Genomic DNA, 22,065 nt, shown 5'->3' with positions numbered 1-22,065 from the left:
AATGTTGCAAATGGCACCATTGAAAAACTGGTAATTTCATCTCTCCTGGAGGCTATTGTTTTCATGTCAGAGTTGCTGCTGTGTATTCCATGGCAAAAACAGTGGTGTTCTCCCCAGGACAGCTACGATTAAATTGGCCAGCCTCAAGCAAGCACATGGAAAAGACACAGTTGGTATAAGCAAAAGGAAATTCACTGAACTCCATCCTCTACTAATTATTTCCTATGGAACTAGAAAAGGACAGCTTGGCTTCTTAGGAAGCTAGAACTAATAGTCCAAGTGCATTCCTTCCCCCTTCTGTTCAAATTTAACTTCATATTTTAGAGAAAAAGTGGGAAGCCACCATTTTTGCAAATCTAACTCTATGTAGGTTGCCTAAATATGGGACTATATCACTCCAGTCTTTGTCCCATCTCCAATGGCTCTCAATTTGTTTATGGGCCCAATTCAAGGTGCTGGTTGTAATTCTTATAGAGTTAGAGACCAACATAACTTAAGAACTGCCCATTCCCATACAAATAGGGTTGCCAGGTCCCCTCCCAGTGGAGGGGGAGGACTTGGCACTTATCTCTAGTTTCTTCTCGCGCAGCGAGATCTAGATGGACAAATGCTTTGAGATGGTATAAGGCAGCTTAATTTGTCCAAAGTATATACAGACTTCAGAAGAAACAAAAACCAGCCAGTGAATAGCAGTTTCATGTGCCCATGAAAACCTTATTTGGTTAAACAGCACCAGTCATTTCAAAATTCACAGATTCAAAGTACAGCATCTCATGTGGTTGTTTTGACAGTCAGCATGTCCTGAAATGCTAGGAAGAGACTCCAAACATTCACAGATTGACCTAACCTCAGCAACCAAGCCACAGTGGTAACTTAAGTTTCCATTATGCCGATGCAGTGATGCTCAGCTGTTTACGGGAACCTCTCTCTCCGTGACACTAATCTCATCGGAAGTGACAGCGATGTACATTTGATGGTGAAGGTGAGGGATGGGAATTGCCAACCCATTCATTTGTCAGCACTGTGACGATTATTCAGATATTTAGAAGAAGAAGTGTTAATGATGGGAAGGAAACAACCAAAGTATTTAGGCCTTATCACGATTTCTGAGTATGTGCTGAACTAATGCAGCAAGTTGTCATAGAGAACCATTACTTAAAAGATTAAGGTCAGATTGACTCAGCAGATATGTGCTTGAAAGACACACTGCTCAGCCCACATTGACAAATTTGGATAGACAGGGGTGATGGGGAAACAGGAGGTGTACTGTTCCACAGGTGTAATGCAACTACCATTCAGACCCTTTTGATTATTACCATCTTGCTGCTTCTACCTAGTTGTTTGTCTTCCCCTGTCCCTCCACCAAACTCTTATTTCCCTTCTTTATCCCATTACCTGCACTTACACCTTTTCCTGTGGCCATCATATTCTGGTTCAAGTAAATGTCTTGTGGTTGCTAGGCAATCACAGGATGTGTCTCCTGGGAGATTGTAGCAGTTGTATTCTTTTTTGTTTATTGAGTGGTCAGCTCTCTCAGCCTCCCCATCTACTATTTCACCTAAAGGACAGAGGCTACCAGATACGCTATTCAGTTGTAAATAGTTTGGCCTCTGAGTTTTTGTTCCCTTGTTTTACAAACCATGGCCACAGAGCCAGCAAATCAAAGTGGATCGTCAGCACAGAAATGGTTAAGGATTCTTAACCATTTCATCTCATGTTGTTTTTCCACTAAAATTGCTCCCCTAGAGCCGCTTATTGACACACAAAGAAAAGTATATGGACCTCTATCTTTTCAAGAGGACATTTTGCCTGGATTATCTGCAGCAAATACAAAACTAATCACAACTAGTATTAGCAAAACTAATCACAACTAGTATTTATTAACAGAAGAGAGAAAAGATGCTTTCCTGAACATATTGCTGATTTTATTTACAACTTTACTGCTGTGTTTTTGTTTTCAGTTATTATCAATATATTTTGATTGTTTCAATAGATTATTTGGGGGGGCATCTGAAGAGCTTAATAGCTAAGAAATGGGTTACAAATGAATATACACATAAAAATAGATTAATTAAAAATATGTGCAATTCTTAACATGGCCCCATCTGTGGACACCTAAATCCAGAGCCTGGAGCCATGAATGGACAAAACCTGAGAAAAGCCCCAGGTATACAGAAAAATCTGAAATCTAAAAAAAAAAAAAAGCATCGGGTTTTTTAAACCTCCCACAACAACAGAAGCAGAGCCTATACTTTTAAGAAATGAATGCCATCTGAGATCTCAGTGGCCATTGGGGAGATGCTAGGCAACCTTGGTTTGTGAAAGTAAAAAGAGGAGGGAGGTGGCAGGTCCATTTCCACTCTACACTCATGGCCATCATTACATCCACTGTCACAGTTTCTTGAGAGTAAGCCCAATTGAACACGGTATGATTTATTAATTTTATTATTTATTTATTTACAAAGCTTAAAGCCCACCTTTCTGCCCAAAAAAAGGAGCACCAAGATGGCTAACAAATAAAAGCAAAACATTATAAAACACATGATAACAAACCAATTACAACAAAAAGAAAAAATACAGATATAAAAACACAAATCCAACAATTTAAACATACAGCAAGAAGGAGGGACCATTGAAGGGATGCTAGCCTATCAAAAACATCTTCATCTACTGGCAGAAGATAATGATAGAAGGGGACAGTGATAGAAAGGGACACACAAATGTGAGGGCATTCCACAATCATGAAAACACTTTTTCAGGCTATCTGCCTAACCTTAGAAGGCAGGGTGGGGTTACTAGCCAGCATCTGGAAACTGGTGGGCATCAGGGAGTGGGAACATGGGGGAGCACTATCAGGCAAAGGGAAAGCTGGAAGTGCCTCCACACGTCTCTAGGAATCGCTAGAAACTCTGTGGTAAAGTTTCTCCATGGTAGAGTTTCTGGTGGACTGATGTCACTTCTGGCATCACCTGGAAGTGATGTCACACTGTCAACTGATGGTGATTTTTTAGCATTATTTTTCTTCCATTGGCCACTGGAATAGCATTGGAGAACAGAAGCTGGGGCAAAGGACCCCCACACACACCTTTAGTTCAAACTTCTCAAGTCTAATGCATGGACACTTGAAGTGGTACTTCAGAAAATGAGTGTAGTAGTTTGGTAGATTTGTACATACAGTTACTGTTCCCCTGGTCATGGTGGTGGATCCCCCACTCCCATCCTCCTTTCCCCACCACCACTCACCTGTCCAGCAGGGGAAAAGGCACAGGAATGGGCCTCCTGGGTGTACTCCCAGTGTGGTACAATGATGCCACTCCCAGGAGAGATGTCATCATACAGGCCCCATAAGTGCTCCCATGCTTTGCGCTGGGCTGATTTGGACCATTTTGGAGCCCAAATCAGCCTGGTGTGAAGACCAGGAGCACTTCTGGGGCCTGCACAATGATATAACTCTTGGACCGCAGCTCTCCAAGGTCTCAGGCATAGAAAGGTCTTTCCGAACACCTGCTCCCTGAAGTGCCCTCAAATGGAGATTGAAACTGGGAGTTTCTGTGGCAAACCATGCTTGACTACTTCCCTCTCCACTCCAAGGCATCACAGCATACATGTACAGCTGGTCCATCTAGCTAAGTTCCATAATAAGAAGAAATACATGTTTGTGAGGATGTCTGTCCTGAATCTATTGGTAATGATCAGAGGTGGGCACAAACCAAAATATGAACTGAATGTCATGAACTGGGCTGGTTCATGGTTCATGATTGGCAGCTCATGGGAGCTCATTTCTCATGAATCGTGATGAATTTTAGCCCAGTTCGTCTGGTTCATATTTCAGTTTGTCACTGCAGACAGCCTGGTGCTGATCAATCAGTTTCCTAGGCATTGGGGGATGGGCTCTCTGCAGGTCTTCTGCGGACCCAGAAGTGACATTTTCACAAATCTAACAAACCAGTTCACGAACTGGGGCCAGTTCATGAAAGTTCGTAGTTCGTAGTTCATGAAACGCGATGAACCACGAACCAAATGGTTTGGAATTTTCCTGGTTTGTGCCCATCTTTACTGATGATTATAACATCCTGATATGCCCTCAAAGCCCATTACATGAATCAGCACTTAAACGTGAGCCATTCAGCCTCACTGCATCTAGATCTCTTCTAAAATACCAGATCTCTTCTAAAATACCACATGAAGTCATTGACACTGAGTCAGGGCAGTCTAAAGGAAGTACTCCTTCACACATTGTGTAGTGAAAGTATTGTATTCGTGTCTGCAGGAAATAGTGGTCATAGACACAATCTTCTTATTTTTTAATAGAGTTTCAGAGTAGGATGTGGGAGAGCCAGGTTTGAATCACCACTCTGCTGTGGAAGCCCACTGGGTGACCTTGATCCAGTCACACACTCAGCGTAACCTACCACTCAGGGTTGTTCTGAGGATAATATGGAGTAAGTTGTTTAGTGGGTTTGAAGGAGAGAAAGATGTAGGGAAAGGTGAGCATATGGAGCTTGCCAGGAGGAAGAGGAAATAGTGTGGGGAAGGGGATACAGGGAAAAGTGACGTACCCCCTGCAAGTCCTTGCAGGTTCCCCACCATGCAACTGGGCCATAGAGTAAAGGCTGCTGGGGGGCAGGAGGAGGGGAAGCTGAAGACAGTTTGATGTAGTGGTTAAGAGCGGCAGGACTCTAATCTGGAGAAGTGGGTTTGATTCCCCACTCCTCCACTTGAAGCCAGCTGGGTGACCTTGGGTCGGTCACAGCTTCTTAGAGCTCTCTCAGCCCCACCCACCTCACAGGTTGTGGGGATAATAATGACATACTTTGTAAACCACTCTGAGTGGGTATTAAGTTGTCTTGAAGGGTGGTATATAAATCGAACGTTGTTGTTGTTGTTGTCATTGAGCAGACAAAGATGGGTGAGAAGGAGGGAAGGAAGCAGGAAAAGTGGGAGAGGCTATGAGGGACAGGGAAGGGAAAGAGGACATGATGGGGTGGGGGGAAATGAGATGCCACCCACAAGTCCTTGAGGGTCTCCACCCATGTGTGTATTAGTGATGTACATTGTATTTACAAATGCTGTATAAATTGTATTCAATTGTAACAAAAATTAAGATACTGAATTAGAATATTTCTTGGATGGCATGATTATTTGAATGTTCTCGCTGTGGGTGTTTATAAAATGGTGGTTTTTAACCTCCAGCCTACCTATGCCATCATTTCCACACAGTGCTTCAAATTAAAGCCTGGTAATTAGTGTTCAAACTCCCCGGAAAACTAGTGTGACAAACCCCTTTAGGTAACTCTCTTCATTTTTTTTAACAGCTATCCCTCCTGTGCCTTTTACAGCCTCTGCTGGCTTGCAATAAAACCCAAAAGGAATACTGTGGCAGTGTAAAGATTATTTCATCAGGCGTATGAAGCGTATCCACGATTGGCGGATCCCGATATTCATGGGGAGAGAGGGAAAAATGTCAATTATGGGGTCAAAAGCCCAAAGTACAGAAAACCACGAGGGACATGGGAGAGTGGAGCGACAGTCCGTCTAGACTCTTATGTGCCCTGCCTCTGCTCAGTGACAGGAACCTTCTCCATGCACATCACTGATTTTACCCTGCCTTTCCGCCATTTATACCATTCAAGGCAGGTTTCAAAATGCTCACAAGACAGAAGGCAGAGAGTTTTTCAGTGTTCTCTCACCAGTCCTCACGGTCTCCCAGAACACTGCCGTTAAGAACAAACAAAAGTACTCTTCAAATATGGTACTGAATCCAAGTAGGGTGGAAGGACATTTGGCTGCTACCTGCCTTCCCCATCCATGCCCTTTGGAAGTTGGAGGAAAGGGGTCCTCGGCTGCAGCCAAACATGATGGAAGGGTGCCTGGCTCCTAAATGCCTCCCCACTGATGGCCCCGTCAATGGCACTTGGAAGATGGAGGAGGGGGAGCTAAAGTTGTTTTATAAAAATCTCATATTGTAAATAGATCCAGAGGAGTTAGCTGTGTTAGTCTGTAGTTGCAAAATAGTAAAGAGTCTAGTAGCACCTTTAAGACTAACCAGGGGTCATTTCGTAGAAAAAGAGCTGGAGGAACACATTAGCATAACTCATTAGCAAACTCATTAGCATATGCCACACCCCCTTGTCATCGCTGAAAGTGTGTCATTAGCATAACTGATTTGCATATGCCACACCCCCTGGCATCACCTATTCTGGCTGTTTTGGACCCAATCCTGGCCATTCACGACCGAAATTGGGCCCAAAATGGCAAAAAGGGGCTGAAAATGGCCGAAAAGGGGCCCAAAATGGTCAGGATCGGGCCACTGCGTAGTGGGAGAGTGATCCACCACCCGTCAGAGGTCTGATCTGGGCTGTTTTGGCCCAAATCCAGGCTGAAATGGGCCCAAAATGGCCGAGAGTCAGGTAGGAGGTGCCTGGACCTCTTTAGGGAACTGCCAGAACTGCGTTCCTGCGCGTTCCCCCTCGAAATGAGCCCTGAGACTAACCAACTTTATTGTAGAATAAGCTTTCGAGAAACACAGTTCTCTTTACTATATTGTAAATATACTAAAGAGAACCACAGTCCTGATGCAGGACTTGATTGTCCAATCCAGAAGCACTTTTTAAATGGAAGTTTGGCCAGTATTATACACTAATAGGGTCTGAACTTGTAGTAACTAAACAGGAAAAAGATCTTGAAGTTAACACCTTCAAGGAAAATCATAACTCAGCATGCAGCAGTGGTGGAGGAAAAAATCCTATAGATAGTTAGATAAAGGATTGTGAATAAAACCTTATTATATAAATTGACAGTGCAGATGCACTGGAAACACTGTGTACAATCCTGGCTGCCACATCCCCCCCCCAAATCATAGAGTTGGAAAAGGTGCAGGAAAAGGCAAGCTCAAGGTGATCAAGGGTTGGAGCACATTCTTTACAAAGGTAACCCTGGAGCTCATGCTGTGAGGCTTCAGTTACCAAAACAGTTTACCCACAGCTCTGCAAACAAATAGAAAACCAGAGTAATAAATCAGTACCCAGGGCCAGCTGGCAGGGGATGTTCCGCACAGGGGTGTACACCCAAGTACCATCCCACTGACTGTCATCCCATGGTGTCCGTCCCCCCCACTTAGCCTGGGTCTGAGGAGTTGTGGTCCATCAGCTGGCTGGCGGGTCAGCCGATGCTCGGATCTGTGCCCTATGCTCCTTGAGCTGTAAATCAATAAAGCTGTGGCCTCTTTAACTCCATCATAGTTGTCTGTGTATTTTGTCGCCTTGCCTCCTAGCTCTCCTCCCCTCCTTTATGCTGACTTGCAACAGTTTAGCCACAGCTCTGCAAACAAATGGAAAAGCAGAGTAATAAATCAGTACCCAGGGACAGTCTCATGTCTTGAGGACCCCTGTGCAGAGAGTGAGGGAAGGCAGCCTGGTCTAGCTTGATCTCGCCAGATCTTGGAAACTGAGCAGGGGCTTGAATGAGGGACTGCCAAGGAAGACTGTGGAGGAAGGCAATGGCAAACCACCGCTGCTTTTTTCATCTGCCTTGAAAGCCTCTTGAGGAGGTAGAGCTGGCAGGGTGCAGGGCATGCTGAGACTAAACAGTCCGAAGGAAACCTGCTTTTGCTTCTTTCTTCTCTTATTTGGAACACCCTTCTCCCCAGCTTTCTGTATCCTGTTGCTTTTATTCTCTCTCTCACACACACACCTTTCCTTTCATTTTTTTTTAAAATTTCCCCTACTCCTCTGCACTTGGATTTCTTCTCTGCATGTGTGTGATCCTGTATTGTGTTGCTTTTATTTTCTCTTTTCCCCACCCCTTTCCTTATGCATTTTTTAAAAATTACCATACTGTCCCCTATGCTTCAGTTTCCTGTGTGTGTGATTCCCCCTCCTGCTGTGTTGCTTTTATTTTCTGTTACCTTTTCCCTCGTGTATTGTTAAAAATTTCCCTTCCTGTCCCCTGCACTTGGGTTTGCTGTGCATGTGATTCCCCACCACCACCACCCGCCTTTGGCTTCCCTTCTCTTTTTTTAACCCCCCTTCTCTCCTCTCTAATGTTAGCTCCCTTCTTATGTAAATGTGTGTGTTTTATTCCCCGCTCCACACCCTTTGGTTTTCTCTCTCTCTTTTTGTAATTCATCCCCTTTTTTCTTCCTGCCCATTAAGTGCCAATATTAAATACTTCAGAGGAGTTTCATTCTATCCTCTCTGTTAAATCATGGCACAGATCTGATTTGAACTGTTGATGTAATGCAGACAGTTACTTTATGTAAAGTGCTTTACCTGTGCAGGTACCAGAGTGATATTTTTAAAACATAGTGGGAATTGCTTCTGACTAAACATGTTTGGGCTGCATGGCTAAAATGCCTAATTGTCATGGTTAGGGGTGTGCATCTAAAAAAGATTCTGGTTTCCCCGAAACGGAAAAACAATTCGGGTGTTTAAATGCTTTGCCAAAGCTCAAAGCAGCAGTCCCTCCTCCCCCTCCCATTGGCTGAAAAAAGGGGCAGAGAGGGAAGTTTGAAATTTTTCTTGCTGTTTGAAAATGAAGTAAGCATGGCAGCAGGGCAGAAGGGGGCACCCAGAAGCAGCAGGCTGGAAAAGGGGCCCAGCCCCATAAATCTGAAGTCATTTAAGCACCTGTTGGCCTTATACCCTAGACAGGATGATGTCCAGTATCTTTTAGAGGGGTTTACAATAGGGTTTCGAATCCCATTTCAGGGCCCCAGGACCCCTTTCATGGCAGCTAACCTGTGCTCTGTTGCTGGCATGGAAGGGGTGGTGAGGGAAAAACTAGCTAAAGAGTGTGCAGAGAGCAAGGTGTTGGGCCTCTTCCCCGTCCCCCCTGTACAGAATTTTCAGGTCTCTCCATTGGGCGTGGTGCCCAAAAAGACAGGTGAGTTTAGAATCATTCACCACTTGTCTTATCCTAGGGAAGGTTCCATAAATGATGTCATCCCCAAGCACTTGTGCTTGGTACGGTACACATCATTTGACTAGGCTGTCAAAGTTGTTCAGTGATGTAGGGCTGATGCAGACATGGCCAAATGTGACATTCAGTTGGCATTTCACCTTCTTCCAGTTCATCCCGAGGATTTCGAGCTGTTGGGTTTCTCCTTTGAAGGGCAGTTTTACATGGACAGGGCTCTCCCAATGGGTTGTTCCATTTCCTGTGCTGCCTTCGAGCATTTCAGCTCTTTCCTTGAGTGGGCGTGGCATCACTGACTGAGAAGCCAGGACACAGTGCACTACCTGGATGAATTCCTTTTTGTGGGCCCTGCAGGATCTGGCCAATGTGCCAGGCTTCTGAAAGGGTTTGTTAGTTTAGCACAAGAGCCAGTGGTCCCTTTGGCTCATGAAAAGACTGGAGGTCCTTTAACAGCCCTGACATTCTTGAGGATAGAGCTCAATACTGTGCAGCAAATGTCACGTTTGCCGCATGACAAGCTGTTGGACCTTCAGGCCCTCCTGGCATCCTTTAAGGGACAGAATAAAGTCTCCTTTTTGAAGCTTCAGCAGCTGCTAGGTCATTTAAACTTTGCTTGCAGAGTCATTGCACCTGGGAGGGTGTTTTTGCAAGGTCAATAGGGGCATGCCAGGAGGACTTGGAGGTGTGGGAGCAGTTCCTGGATTCCTTTAATGGAGTAACCTTTGGGAGGGAAGACTTGCTTTTGGAGGCTGAGCTCCAGGTTACCACTGATGCCTCAGGATCCACTGGTTTCAGGACATATTTCCGAGGTCATTGGTGTGCTGAGCAATGGCCTCTCAATTGGATTGACGGGGGTCTTAATAGAGATCTCACCTTCTTAGAATTGTTCTTGATCTTAGTAGCAGTTTACCTGAGGGGCAAGGACTTGTCTAGCCACACAGTGCATTTCTGGTGTGACAACCAGGCAGTGGTCCATGTTATTAACTCCCTCTCATCCAGGTCCCCCTTAGTCATGAGATTAGTTCAGCTGCTTATGCTCCGTTGCTTCCAATTGAACATTTTGTTCATGACTAAGTATGTCCCAGGTACTGATAATAGTGTAGTGGATGCTGTCTCACCTGAAGATGGAGCGTTTTTGGCAGCTTGCCCTCGAGGCCAACTACCAGCCAGCCCAGATGCCTCAGGAGCTGTGGGATCTTGGAAGATGGAGGCATACAGGGCTATTCACCTAGCCATGGCTCCCAGCACTCAGAGGGCATATGACAGATCAGTACGCCAGTTTGTTGGGTTTAGGTAGGTGATGGGACTGCAGCAGGCTTGGTCAGTTCCTGTGGAACGCCTGATGCAGTTCTGCATTGAGCGGAGAGATAAGGGCTTAGCAGTAAAGTTTATTAGGGAATATCTGGTGGCCCTTGCCTTTGCCAGCAAAGCCCACAGTCTTGCAGAGTCCACAGCTAATTTCAGAATTAGAAAAGTGCCGGAGGGTTGGTCCCAGGAGACCAGGACTCGTCAGGACAACAGGCAACCGATTTCCCCAGCCAGTCCTGCATGGGCTAAGGTCAGTCTGGAGTAAAGTTTGTAGCTCCAATGGTTGTTGGGGGTTTTCCGGGCTGTATTGCTGTGGTCTTGGCATTGTAGTTCCTGACGTTTCGCCAGCAACTACAATGCCAAGACCACGGCAATACAGCCCGGAAAACCCCCAACAACCATCGTTCTCCGGCCGTGAAAGCCTTTGACAATACACTTTGTAGCTCCAACTTTGAGGAGACTTTCTTCCATGTGGCATCTTTGATCACATTTTTGGTGCCCTATGGGTGAGCAAATTAGTTGCTCAGTCCCATAAGGATGGGTCAGAAAAGGGCCTTACATCAGGACATCAAGTTTTCAGGGGACAAAATTACTTTTAAGTTACAACATTCTAAAACAGATCAGAGGCAAAAGGGGGTAGTAATTGAGTTTGGCTCCTGTGCAGATAGGGTGCTATGCCCTGTACAGGCATTGAAGTGTTATGTTTGAGCCTGGGCTGATAGTGTTGGGGTGTTTTTTCACCACAGTGACAGCTCACCCCTTACTAAATACCAGTTTTGGTTGGGACTCACTCCTTTAGGATTGGGGCAGCCTCCACAGCAGTGGTGATAAGTTGCCCAGGGCCTGCCATCCAGAAGGGGGGCAGGTGGTGGTCCTCTACCTACCATGCACACATGCACCCTTTGTCTGGGTTGTAACCTCTTTTGTTGTTGTTTTCTTTTAAGAGCTGCCAGGAGAGGCTGAGGATACTCATCTGTGGGCACAGCAAGGTATTTTGGGCTGCCCGTCAGGCTAAGAGGACACAGATTGGGTCCCAGCTTGGTTTGAGTGAGTGGGCTAACATTGAATGGCAGGGACGCAGAGGCCTCAGATGGCCGGGCCTGTTGCTACTCTTGTTTGAGGGGAGGAGTGGTCCTCATGTTTTGGTCATCCACATTGTAGGGCAGTTTCATGTGTTCATTTGTTCTGTACATTCAACCTATATTCTAGTAGATTACATTACAGGAGATTATGTATCTTCACAAATAGGCTTTGTTCAAAGAAAGGCTTAAATTGGTGAATATTCAGGGTAAAGCCAGCAACTGTGACCCCAATCCTCTTCCTCCAATGTTCATTTCTACTAAAACTGAATGTCTGAACAGGGCTATCGAATGTAACTGCAGCCCCAGTTGATGACATCACTTATGGCATGTCTCAGAAGTGGCAGCATCATACCAGGGCAGACTGTTTAACACTTGGCCCAAAACATAGAGAAAGCACTATGTTTTGGGCCAAGTGTTAAAGAATCAGTCCTGGTATGCAAGAAGTGGCATTGTCAGCCGGGGCCATGGGTGTCCATGCACACATTTCCTTCAGCTGGTTTTCTCCTGCTAATCTGCTGATCGGCAGGCAGAGGCATAAATTTCTATCAAATTCACAGGGTTATAGAATCTAAACATGTTTATTGACCTGTGGGTTGGCAGTGCTGACTTGCATTCTGCTCCTTTGCATGTTTACTCAGAGATAAACTCTGCTGAGTTCAATAAAACCATATTTCTGAGTCACTGTGCATTTGAATCAGGCCTTACTAAACATTTGGAAGTTGCTCTTGTTTAATCTCATTGACCCCCACTCCTATATCTGTAGTATGGGGTTAATTCACACCTTAGAGTGCTAAAATAAATCAGTGTTCTGATTTTAATGGAGAAAACTATCCAAGAAATGCCCTGATTTTTCCCAAAGCAAAAAATATGTGCAGGAGTTAGTGAGGAATTGGGAGCGCAAATTCGTGTTCATCCAGCATTGCACAAGGCCCTCTTTTGCCCAATTTCCAGAAATGTGGACAGAAGCTCCGTTGCTCATGGAGAGCGGGTCGTAAGTCTCAGACCTTGGAGGGTTGATTGACAAAAGCCAGTGCTTGACTGGTTTGGCCAGTTCAACCATGTTCTGTTCAATAATGAATAGAGGGGACTCCAGACAAATTAAATGCAGTCATGCAAATCATATATTCCATTGCTCCATGTACACATTATTATTTCATTAAAATTATATTGTACTGTTATGTATGGCTACAGCCCTGATGCTATTTCTTACATAGGTGGAAGTACACTAAGTACATTTTCCTTTCTGGTTGTGCACTGCTGGATCCAAGCCTTGGTCTGGACTACTAAACACAGAGCTCTCTAGGCATAGCCAGTTAATTACAATAAGTTTGTATCCTGTACAGCTTTATTTACATATTGGGCTGGATCCAGAATAAATTTTACACCAGCATAAGGAACTCTCTTTACTCTCTCTTCCCATTGCAGCTCATTGATCTCTACAAAATACTGTTCCTAGGGGATGGAGGACCCTTAGGAATTACATGGGGGAGGGGCTGCAGTAGGAAGGGAAAACTGGCAGAAATGCAAATTTAGTCTGGACTCAACTTATTGTACTGTTATTAATTTCATCTATTGTCTCATTGTGAAAATCTTCCAATAAGGTTGCATCCTTATACAATGGGTTAGCACTAGACATGTTGTGGAAATATTTTGTAAGGTGCACTGCAAACAAAAAAATGTTGTTTTGCACCCTTGTTGTCTTCTGTTTGAAGTGTGAATAACCAACAGTAAAAAGAACACCAGAGTAGAGAAGACTGCTGGACTGACGCCAAAATCAGCAGCAGGTTCTAAGGGAAAACTTGGTACAGAAAAAAACAACATGCAAGAGATTACAGATGAGGCTGCATGCCAAAAAATAAGGGCATCTTTCTACATCCTCTCCAGGTTTGCCAGGATAATGTTCAGTCAAATGAGCATTGTGCCTCCTATGCTCAAAACTGAGTTAGATAGACCAGTGCCTGACACTGTGTAAGGATACTTCATATGATTATGAAAATGTTAAGCTTTACTATTGCAAAGGGACTATCCTTTGGCCCTGCCCTTCAATTATTACCTATTTGATCACAGAGCGCAGGTTCCGAGGCACCTGACCCAACAATGAGGCAAACATTGAGTCACAAAGCTCTTCCTGCTTGTCAGTCACCTGACTTGGGCTACTAGAGTAATGCCCAGGAGGGATGTTGCAATAAGAGAAGGAGGAAGAACCATTATAAACCAGCTAGGCATACGGGAAAGCGGAGACACTGTCTGCAGGAAAGAAAGGGAGGAAGTCAGACTGTCCGTGACCTAAGGAAACATGGTCTGAGTGATCATCAATGGTAAGTTAAAGATGGGCTTTCCTTAAAGCAATGCTATGACTGGCTGCCAAGAGGCTTCTGTGAAAACCAAGGCTGTGGGTCCATAACAGCAAAGGGCTTAGCGTTCCGACTGGCACTTTTCATTACTCTGGACTTTGCCCCACCAATAGGTCAAATTCTTGCTTCTTCACTGCTACTTGATGCTTCCCTTTTTATCGGGCAGAATTATAAGCCTCTTTTCTACAAGAATTGGTTCCCATAAGAACATCAGAATACCCTGTTGGATTAGACACATTGTCCAGCTAGTCCAGCACCCTGTTTTACACAATAGCCAACCAGGTGCCCCCGGAAAGTTTAAAAGCAGAGCACAGAAACCAAAGCCGCACCCTACTGCCGCTCCCTTCAGCAACTGATACTCAGAAAAATCTTGCTTCCTACTGTGAAAGTTCCATTTAGGTGTTCTGCTAATATGTATTAGTGGACCTTTCTTCCTTGAATCTGCTTAATCCTGTGTCTCTGGCAGTAAGACAAACAGCCCCCCCCCCCGGCCCTTTTCTGCTTGCAAAAGCATGCTGGGTGGAAAGGAGAGAATCACAAATTCCCTCTTGCAGCTGTACTTGTGCTCAGGAGTTAGGGTTGCCAGGTCCAGTTTGGGAAATTCCTGGAGATTTGGGGGGGTGGAGCCTGGAGAGGGCAGGGTTTGGGGGAGGGGAGGGACCTCAGCAGGGTATAATTCCGTTGAGTTGACCTTTCATAGCAGCCATTTTCTCTAGGGGAGCTGATCTCTTTGGCCTGGAGTTCAGTTATAATTCCAGGAGATCACCAGCTACCACCTGGAGGCTGGCAACTCTATCTAGGGTTGCCAGCTCCTAGTTGGGAAATTCCTGGAGATTTGGGGAGTGGACCCTAGGGAGGACGTGGTTTGGAAGAGGAGGGACCTCAGCTGGGACTAATGCCATAGAGTCCATTTTCCAAAGCAGCCATTTTCTCCAGGGGAACTGAGCTCTGTCACCTGGAGATCAGCTGTAATCCCAGGAGATCTGAAGCCAACACCTGGAAGTTGGCAATCCTATCAGGAGTCTATTTCCCCCCACACACTGTTTTGAAAGTGAGTGCCACTTATACATTCAGCACAAGTTCCCCCCAACTTGATTCATATTTAATCTTTTGTGTAATCAGACCCAACCCATACCACATGAGATACTGGGATTTTTAATGTATGTAACTCCCAGGGTTTTTTCTATCTTTTAAGTAGCTGTCATGAGGGTCTCTGTTCAGAGAAGGGCCATAGTGTGGTGCCCCCAAAAGTGTTTCAAGCCTTCCCCTGCAATGTTTTTCTTTGGGAGGAGCAGCAGCTTAGTGGTGGAGTATCTAAGAGCCAAGCTACAAGTGATGAATGACACTTTCCTGGCAAGTGAACAGACTCTCGTGTATGCCTCCCTGTTCACTTACCATTCACTTGCGCTCCACTTGATCAAGTGGAGCACAAGTGGAGCGCAAGTGAACAGGGAAGAATACACTTGAGTCTGTTCACTTGCCGGGCAAGTGTCATTCGTCACTTGTAGCTTGGCTCTAAGTGATGGCTCCAGGTTCCAGGTTCAACCCCAAGCATCTAAACATAGTAGGTAGCGGTTGATGTGAAAGACTCTGAAGAGTCTCAGGTAACAGGTCTGAAGAGACTCTGAAGAGTCTCAGGTAACAAGGGACAGCATTAGTCTTCCTCTTCTTATAACACAGACTCTTGTGCATAGGATAACTTTGCATCACATGACAAAGAACTGCTGTTTGTCTGTCCTCCTGAACCTTGCTTGGAGACCATACACTATGTACTCCACTGGTGTGTTCTTCATGCAGTGATTTACATACAAGTGTCTTTCCTTTGTCTCCAGCCTGCAGTTATGTTTGGGCAAGAATTACACGTGTGTGCTGCTGCAAAGGAGAGCAGGAAGAAACGGATTCACCCCAAGCAAAGGAACAGGGTAAAGGGACTTTGATGCAGGGACCTGTTTGTGGTTTTGGGGGAGTGGCAAGTTAGTTAAGATCAGGGCGTTTTTTCAGCTGGAATGCAGTGGAACAGAGTTCTGGCACCTCTTGAAAATGGTCACTCCCCTCTGTCTGGAGATCATTGGGCGGGGCCACCAGCCATGCGACCGTTTTCGCCGAGGGCGATTTAAACGTTTTAAAACTCACCCCCCCTTGTTTCAGATGACCCAAAGTGACGTCATTGCACGGTCTGAGAAGCGTGCGTGTACTTTGCATGTGCGCATGTGGTACCAGGGGCACCACCTCCCACCAGGAGTTGCCCCCTGTGCTGGCAACTCACTGAGTTCCACCACCTCTTTTCCCAGAAAAAAAAGCCCTGATCAAGATGATTCTCCTCTGAGATGTCAGCGTCTGATCTGCCAAAGTTATGTGCAGAAGAGAATCAATTGAATCAATCAGTTGAATCAATGCATTTGTACCCAGTTGACTGGAGAGTTAGTTAGGTGTAGTGGTTAAGAGTGCAGGGCTCTAATCTGGAGAACCAGGTTTGATTCCTCACTCCTCCACTTGAAGCCAGCTGGCTGACCTTGGGTCAGTCACAGCTCTCTCATAGCTCTCTCAGCCCCACCCACTTCACAGGGTGTTTGTTGTGGGGATAACAACATACTTTGTAAACCACTCTGAGTGGGCATTAAGTCATCCTGAGGGGCGGTATATAAATCAAATATTATTATTATTGTTATTATGAATAAAAATTTAAATTTTAAAAAAAACAATCTCCTCTGAGATATCAGGGTCTGGTCTGCCAAAGTTATGTGCAAAAGAGAAGCCAACGAAGACCAGGTAAGAAACCCCATCCACAGTGATTTCTGACACCCGTTGCCAGGTTGTTCAGCATCTACATGGTAGGATACTCTGGTACTCCCAAAATCTTCCCCTCCAATATTCTATCATCTCTCACATTTGAGCAGGCCAATTTCATCATTCATTTCATAGAGAAGGGTTATCTTTAAACTGGTTCTAAAGTGGCCTCAAACATTGGCTGCTTCCACACACGTTGGATAATCCACTTTCAATACTCTTTAGTGAACATTTGAAACTGATTTTCCATGTGTGGAACAAAAAATCCACTTCAAAAGGGTTGTGAAAGTGCATTATTCAACTTGTGTGGAAATGGCCATTCTGTGCCTCTTGGAGCTTAGCCTGTCTTGTTCGGGCCATCTTGGGGTGGTTTCCTTTCCCTTTTTCTTAATTCATGTCCATTTTTTTCTGCATAACTAGGAAGTCTCCCTTAAGTATGTATAGATCATTGTCTACGGGCATCTTTGTTTTTCTGTTTTTATGACTGACACTTTACCTTCAAATCTACTCTTAACTATATTTATATACATTTACACAAATTCCCACACATCCATAGCCAATTCTCTGCCCTGCTACATGTAAACCTTCATTTGTATCCTGGATACAGTTTTAAAAGTGTTTACCTTCCCATGTCCCCAGAGAGTTCTGAGTGGCATGTCTGAATTCTCCCAGTAGTGCCCCATCCAGGTAACAGATAATCCCTTAGCTTCAGAGATGAAACAAGGTTGGTATCATTCATTCAGGCTGTTCTCTGGACCCACTGCTATTGTTTATTGCATTAAAGAAATGTACTCCGTGCCTTTCTCTTGTTTTAAAAAATAGAACTTCTTCACAGGCTGAACTGCCATGTCCTACATCACCAACCACACCCTCTCTTTAGAATTTCCAGGTCTCTCAGGTGTGCGGTGAAGATATATTCTTCGGGCCACCTGATCCTCACAGGGACAGAACTTATATTCACCAGGATAGTTTCTCCTGTGTTTATATGCTACCTGGCACTGGTTTTATTACTCATTGTAATGCACACTAGAGTCAGGGGGAAAAACATAACAAGTTTATTTAACAAGTAAGCAAGACTGGTTCTTCTTCAACCTCTTCAGAGTTTAGTGTCATATAGTAACAGAGTAACTAAGAGAGCTGGAGAATGTACACATTTAAAATTCAAGATCTTTGAGAGGTTCAGACTGATAAACACAAAATAGATGTTGGACTTTTCACTATTTTTGTGAATAGCACTCAAACTGTGCCTATCTACCAAAACCCAACTATCTGCTCCAAACTCCCTACCTAAACAGAATATCCTAATGGTTGTTGTGGGTTTTCCGGGCTGTATTGCCGTGGTCTTGGCATTGTAGTTCCTGACGTTTCGCCAGCAGCTGTGGCTGGCATCTTCAGAGGTGTAGCACCAAAAGACAGAGATCTCTCAGTGTCACAGTGTCACTTAGAATATCCTAAGTCTGCCAGTTCCTCAGTGGGAGCGAATGATCCTCCCTCCCAGCCTCTGCCCACCATAACCACTCATCTTGTCGGCAGAGGGAAAAGGCTTAGGGATGGGCCCAGAAGTTACCTTCTTTGTCACTAGAAGGAAGGTTCCAGAGTGTGTGCATGAGGTAAGGACTCCAGGAGCATGTCCCCCGCCCCACAACCCCACTCCCCATTCCCCAGTTTTCAGGCCGGGGGACCTGGCAACTCTAGAAAACCCCCTAACCCCTCTGACTGTAAACTCTCCCTTTTCCCCCACCACTCCACAGTTGGTCAGCTGTCAAATTGCTTTTCTCCTTCCTCCAGTCTTCCCCCCTTCCCTTTTAGAGGTGGAGGCGAACTCCCACTTGTCCATCCCAGAGGCCCCCTTTTTTTTTTCTGGTGGGACCCATGTCTTTCCTAGCTTGATGACACACAGACATTCAAGAGAAATTTACACTGATAGAATGATAGGGGGGAGAACCATCTGCTGGGTTTCTCCTTGCTGTACTTCTATGAAGGGTGAAGAGACCACTGGAGCAACGGGACATACACTTGCTCTCCTTCCAAGTTCATCAAGGGACAGAGACACTAAATGTGTACTTGACAATCCTATCCAGCCTTTGAGATCAGAGGAATGGGTTTATGGATTGGGAATAGGAATGTTTCTGAAATTCTTTTCATCCACAGTCTCTCCAGATCTCGTATTTCCAGATTTACCTGCTCATGCAAAGTTTGCCACTCCATGGTTGTTGTGGGTTTTCCGGGCTGTATTGCCGTGGTCTTGGCATTGTAGTTCCTGACGTTTCGCCAGCAGCTGTGGCTGGCATCTTCAGAGGTGTAGCACCAAAAGACAGAGATCTCTCAGTGTCACAGTGTGGAAAAGATGTAGGTTATTTGTATCTACTCAGGAGGGGTGGGGTTGAGCTGAGTCATCCTGTAAGAGTTTCCCAGGGTGTGGAATGCTAATGGCGGGAGGCTTCACTGTATCCTGAGGAGGTTCTTTTGCATATGGATTGGTACTTGATGTGCTAATCTTCTCTGCAGGGCTATTGTCGGGTGTAGAGTGTTTTGTTAGCCTGGTGTTTTTCAGAACTGGCAACCATGCTCGGTTCATTCTTAAGGTTTCTTCTTTCCTGTTGAAGTTTTGCTTATGCTTGTGAATTTCAATGGCTTCCCTGTGCAGTCTGACAAAGTAGTTGGAAGTGTTGTCCAGTATTTTGGTGTCCTGGAATAAGATACTGTGCCCTGTTTGAGTTAGGCTATGTTCAGCCACTGCTGATTTTTCAGGTTGTCCAAGTCTGCAGTGTCTTTCATGTTCTTTTATTCTTGTCTGGATGCTACGCTTTGTGGTCCCGATGTAAACTTGTCCACAGCTGCAGGGTATACGGTATACTCCTGCAGAGGTTAGGGGGTCTCTACTGTCTTTTGCTGATCGTAGCATCTGTTGTATTTTTCGGGTGGGTCTGAATACTGCTTGAAGGTTATGCTTTTTCATAAGCTTTCCCATCTGATCAGTAATTCCTTTGATATATGGCAAAAACACTTTTCCTGTGGGAGACTGTTTTTCTTTGGTTGTTTGAGTCATCCTGGGTTTGATTGCTCTTCGGATTTCATTTCTGGAGTAGCCATTTGCCTGAAGTGCGTGGTTTAGATGATTAATTTCCTCATTGAGAAAGTGCGGCTCACATATCCGTCTTGCACGATCCACTAAGGTTTTCATTATGCCTCTTTTCTGTCGGGGATGGTGATTGGAGTTTTTGTGTAGGTACCGATCAGTGTGAGTTGGTTTCCTGTAGACCTTGTGACCTAACTGAAAGTTTGCTTTGCGGATGACCCAGGTATCCAGGAATGGGAGTTTTCCCTCGATTTCTTTCTCCATGGTGAATTGTATGTTCAGGTGGATGTTGTTGAGATGATTCAAAAACCCCATCAATTCTTCCTCCCCATGGCTCCAAATGATAAATGTATCATCCACAAACCGGAACCATACACTAGGTTTGTGGGGTGCTGATTCTAGAGCTGTTTTTTTCAAAATGTTCCATGTAGAAGTTTGCTATAACTGGGCTGAGTGGGCTCCCCATGGCCACCCCATCCATCTGTTCATAGAATTCGTTGTCCCATTGGAAGTAACTGGTTGTCAGGCAATGGTGGAATAAGGCTGTTACATCCTCTGGGAAAATCTGATTAATAAGTGCAATAGTGTCTTTTACTGGAACCTTGGTAAACAGGGATACAACATCAAAACTGACAAGTATGTCTTGTGGATTGAGTTTCAGAGAACTGATTTTGTTGATGAAATCTGCTGAATCTTTGATGTAAGATGAGGTTTTCCCGATGTGGTCCTGCAGGAGATCTGCCAGATGTCTAGCTAATTCATATGTCGGTGAACCAATGGCACTCACAATGGGTCGGAGTGGGACTGAATCCTTATGTATTTTGGGGAGTCCATATAGTCTAGGTGGCTGTGCTTCAGTCTTGCATAGTTTTCTGTGCGTGTCGGGATGTAGTGAGGAATTCTTGATCAGCGCATTTGTTAGCCTGGTGATTTTGCGAGTGGGATCTCGTTTTAGTTTTTTGTAGGTGGAGGGGTCCAGGAGTTCCTTAATCTTCTTTTTGTATTCCTCTGTTTTCATGATCACTCCATTCCTTCTGTTCAGCAACACCTGTTTCTTTCCTTCACATTAATGGCGTGCATGCACATATTGATAAAACATCACCCAAAGACTAACCTTTGTGCGATTTGATGATTGCTTGGATTGAGATAGTGCCATTTTACTGATGTGCATGTTGAGGAATATATTCAAACAGTGCTAAAAAGCAGTCATACTACTGGATCACATCAAGATTACTTTGATGCAATTTTGTTTATCAGTCGACTTGCACATTGATTATGTAGAGGAGGGCTGGCACAGAAGTTTTCTGAATGTGCACTTTGATAACATAGTGAAAATTTGTTGATCCCGAATTAAAGGTCCTGACATCTCCGAAGTTTCACTTTCAGTCTCACTTTACAAATAAATACCAGTGTTCTCAAACCCACAAAAGACTTGCACGTACCTGGGGGAACAGGTTCCTTAATCACTCCATAGCATTTCTAATCTAGCTCTCTCCTTCCTATCCTCCTGACACACATTTATTCTTTCCCAAGGACTCAAGAAAATCTGGATTTTTTTGCATCAAATCAGTGCCATTTCAAAGCTAAACAGCTGCTGACATTTTTTTAAACATTTACAACGTGTGTTTGATTATTTAACAAGCGATAAGTGTACATATTATAATTTGGTAATTAAGTAATTATTTGGCATTGCAAATAGGAAGGCGAGTCAAATGCTCTATTTTTAGTGAATTAACCTAGTTTTCAAGCTAAAGAATTGACAGAAAAACTGGTTTAAATGGGAGTGTATTGCTGTTTGAAAGAAAATCGAGGAATGGGAACCATTTTTCAATAAAATTAGTTGTTTGGGGGTAAATTTCTGCTGCCTGAAGTCTGTTCATTATTTTCTCCATTATGAATTGGCTCCATATTTTGGTGTACAAAGTAGTAAGATTTGAGGATTTCCATTTAGTTGCTATTGCTGTTTTTGCTGCCACAAAATGTGTTTCAATTAATTCTTGCCTGATTGGAGGAAATGCATAAGATTGCCATTGATTTAGAAAAAGGGTTTCCAGTTTCATTGGAATATCATAGCCAGTTATTTGTTTGGTGTGGTCTAAAATGTTTTCTCAAAATTCTTTGATATATTTACATGAACTGCTGACATTTAGTTTTCTGTTCTTTCTGTGCATTTCTAGGTATAAATGGACCAGTACGCCAAACGTCACCTAGAGGGAGAGGGGCCGTACCCTATCCAGTCCCAGAACGGCCCTGTGGAACATGAGGATAGTCTAGAAACCGTGAAGGGTTCTCTCTGGAACGGAATCCTGCACTGCTCTCCTCTGACAAATCAGGCCATCACCTAATTTGCAAGCAAAACTTCCTTTTGCATCATCACAGAGCACTATGAAGACAGGTTCACAAACTCCCATCCGAGTGGAGATGAACTTGTCCAAATGTCCCCCTGCCTGTGATAATCTTACATTTTTAAAATGCTGAATCAGAGTGAAAAACAAGCATACTGCAACCGTTAAAAAGATTTTTTGAACTGCTGTTGGTT

At 44.5% G+C, this 22,065-nt stretch overlaps 1 long non-coding RNA gene across 1 annotated transcript; it reads left to right on the top strand.

The window, feature by feature from the left end:
- The first annotated feature begins 7,359 nt into the window (after window positions 1-7,359).
- LOC129342461 (uncharacterized) lies at window positions 7,360-22,058 on the top strand. The gene is made up of 4 exons (XR_008598219.1): window positions 7,360-7,549; window positions 13,374-13,624; window positions 15,493-15,582; window positions 21,704-22,058. It is a non-coding gene; the product is annotated as an uncharacterized LOC129342461 (long non-coding RNA).
- The last annotated feature ends 7 nt before the right edge of the window (window positions 22,059-22,065 follow it).

Source organism: Eublepharis macularius, chromosome 14, assembly GCF_028583425.1.
Source record: "Eublepharis macularius isolate TG4126 chromosome 14, MPM_Emac_v1.0, whole genome shotgun sequence".
Classification (NCBI taxonomy): Eukaryota; Metazoa; Chordata; class Lepidosauria; order Squamata; family Eublepharidae; genus Eublepharis; species Eublepharis macularius.
This window is presented reverse-complemented; position numbering and strand designations above follow the sequence as displayed.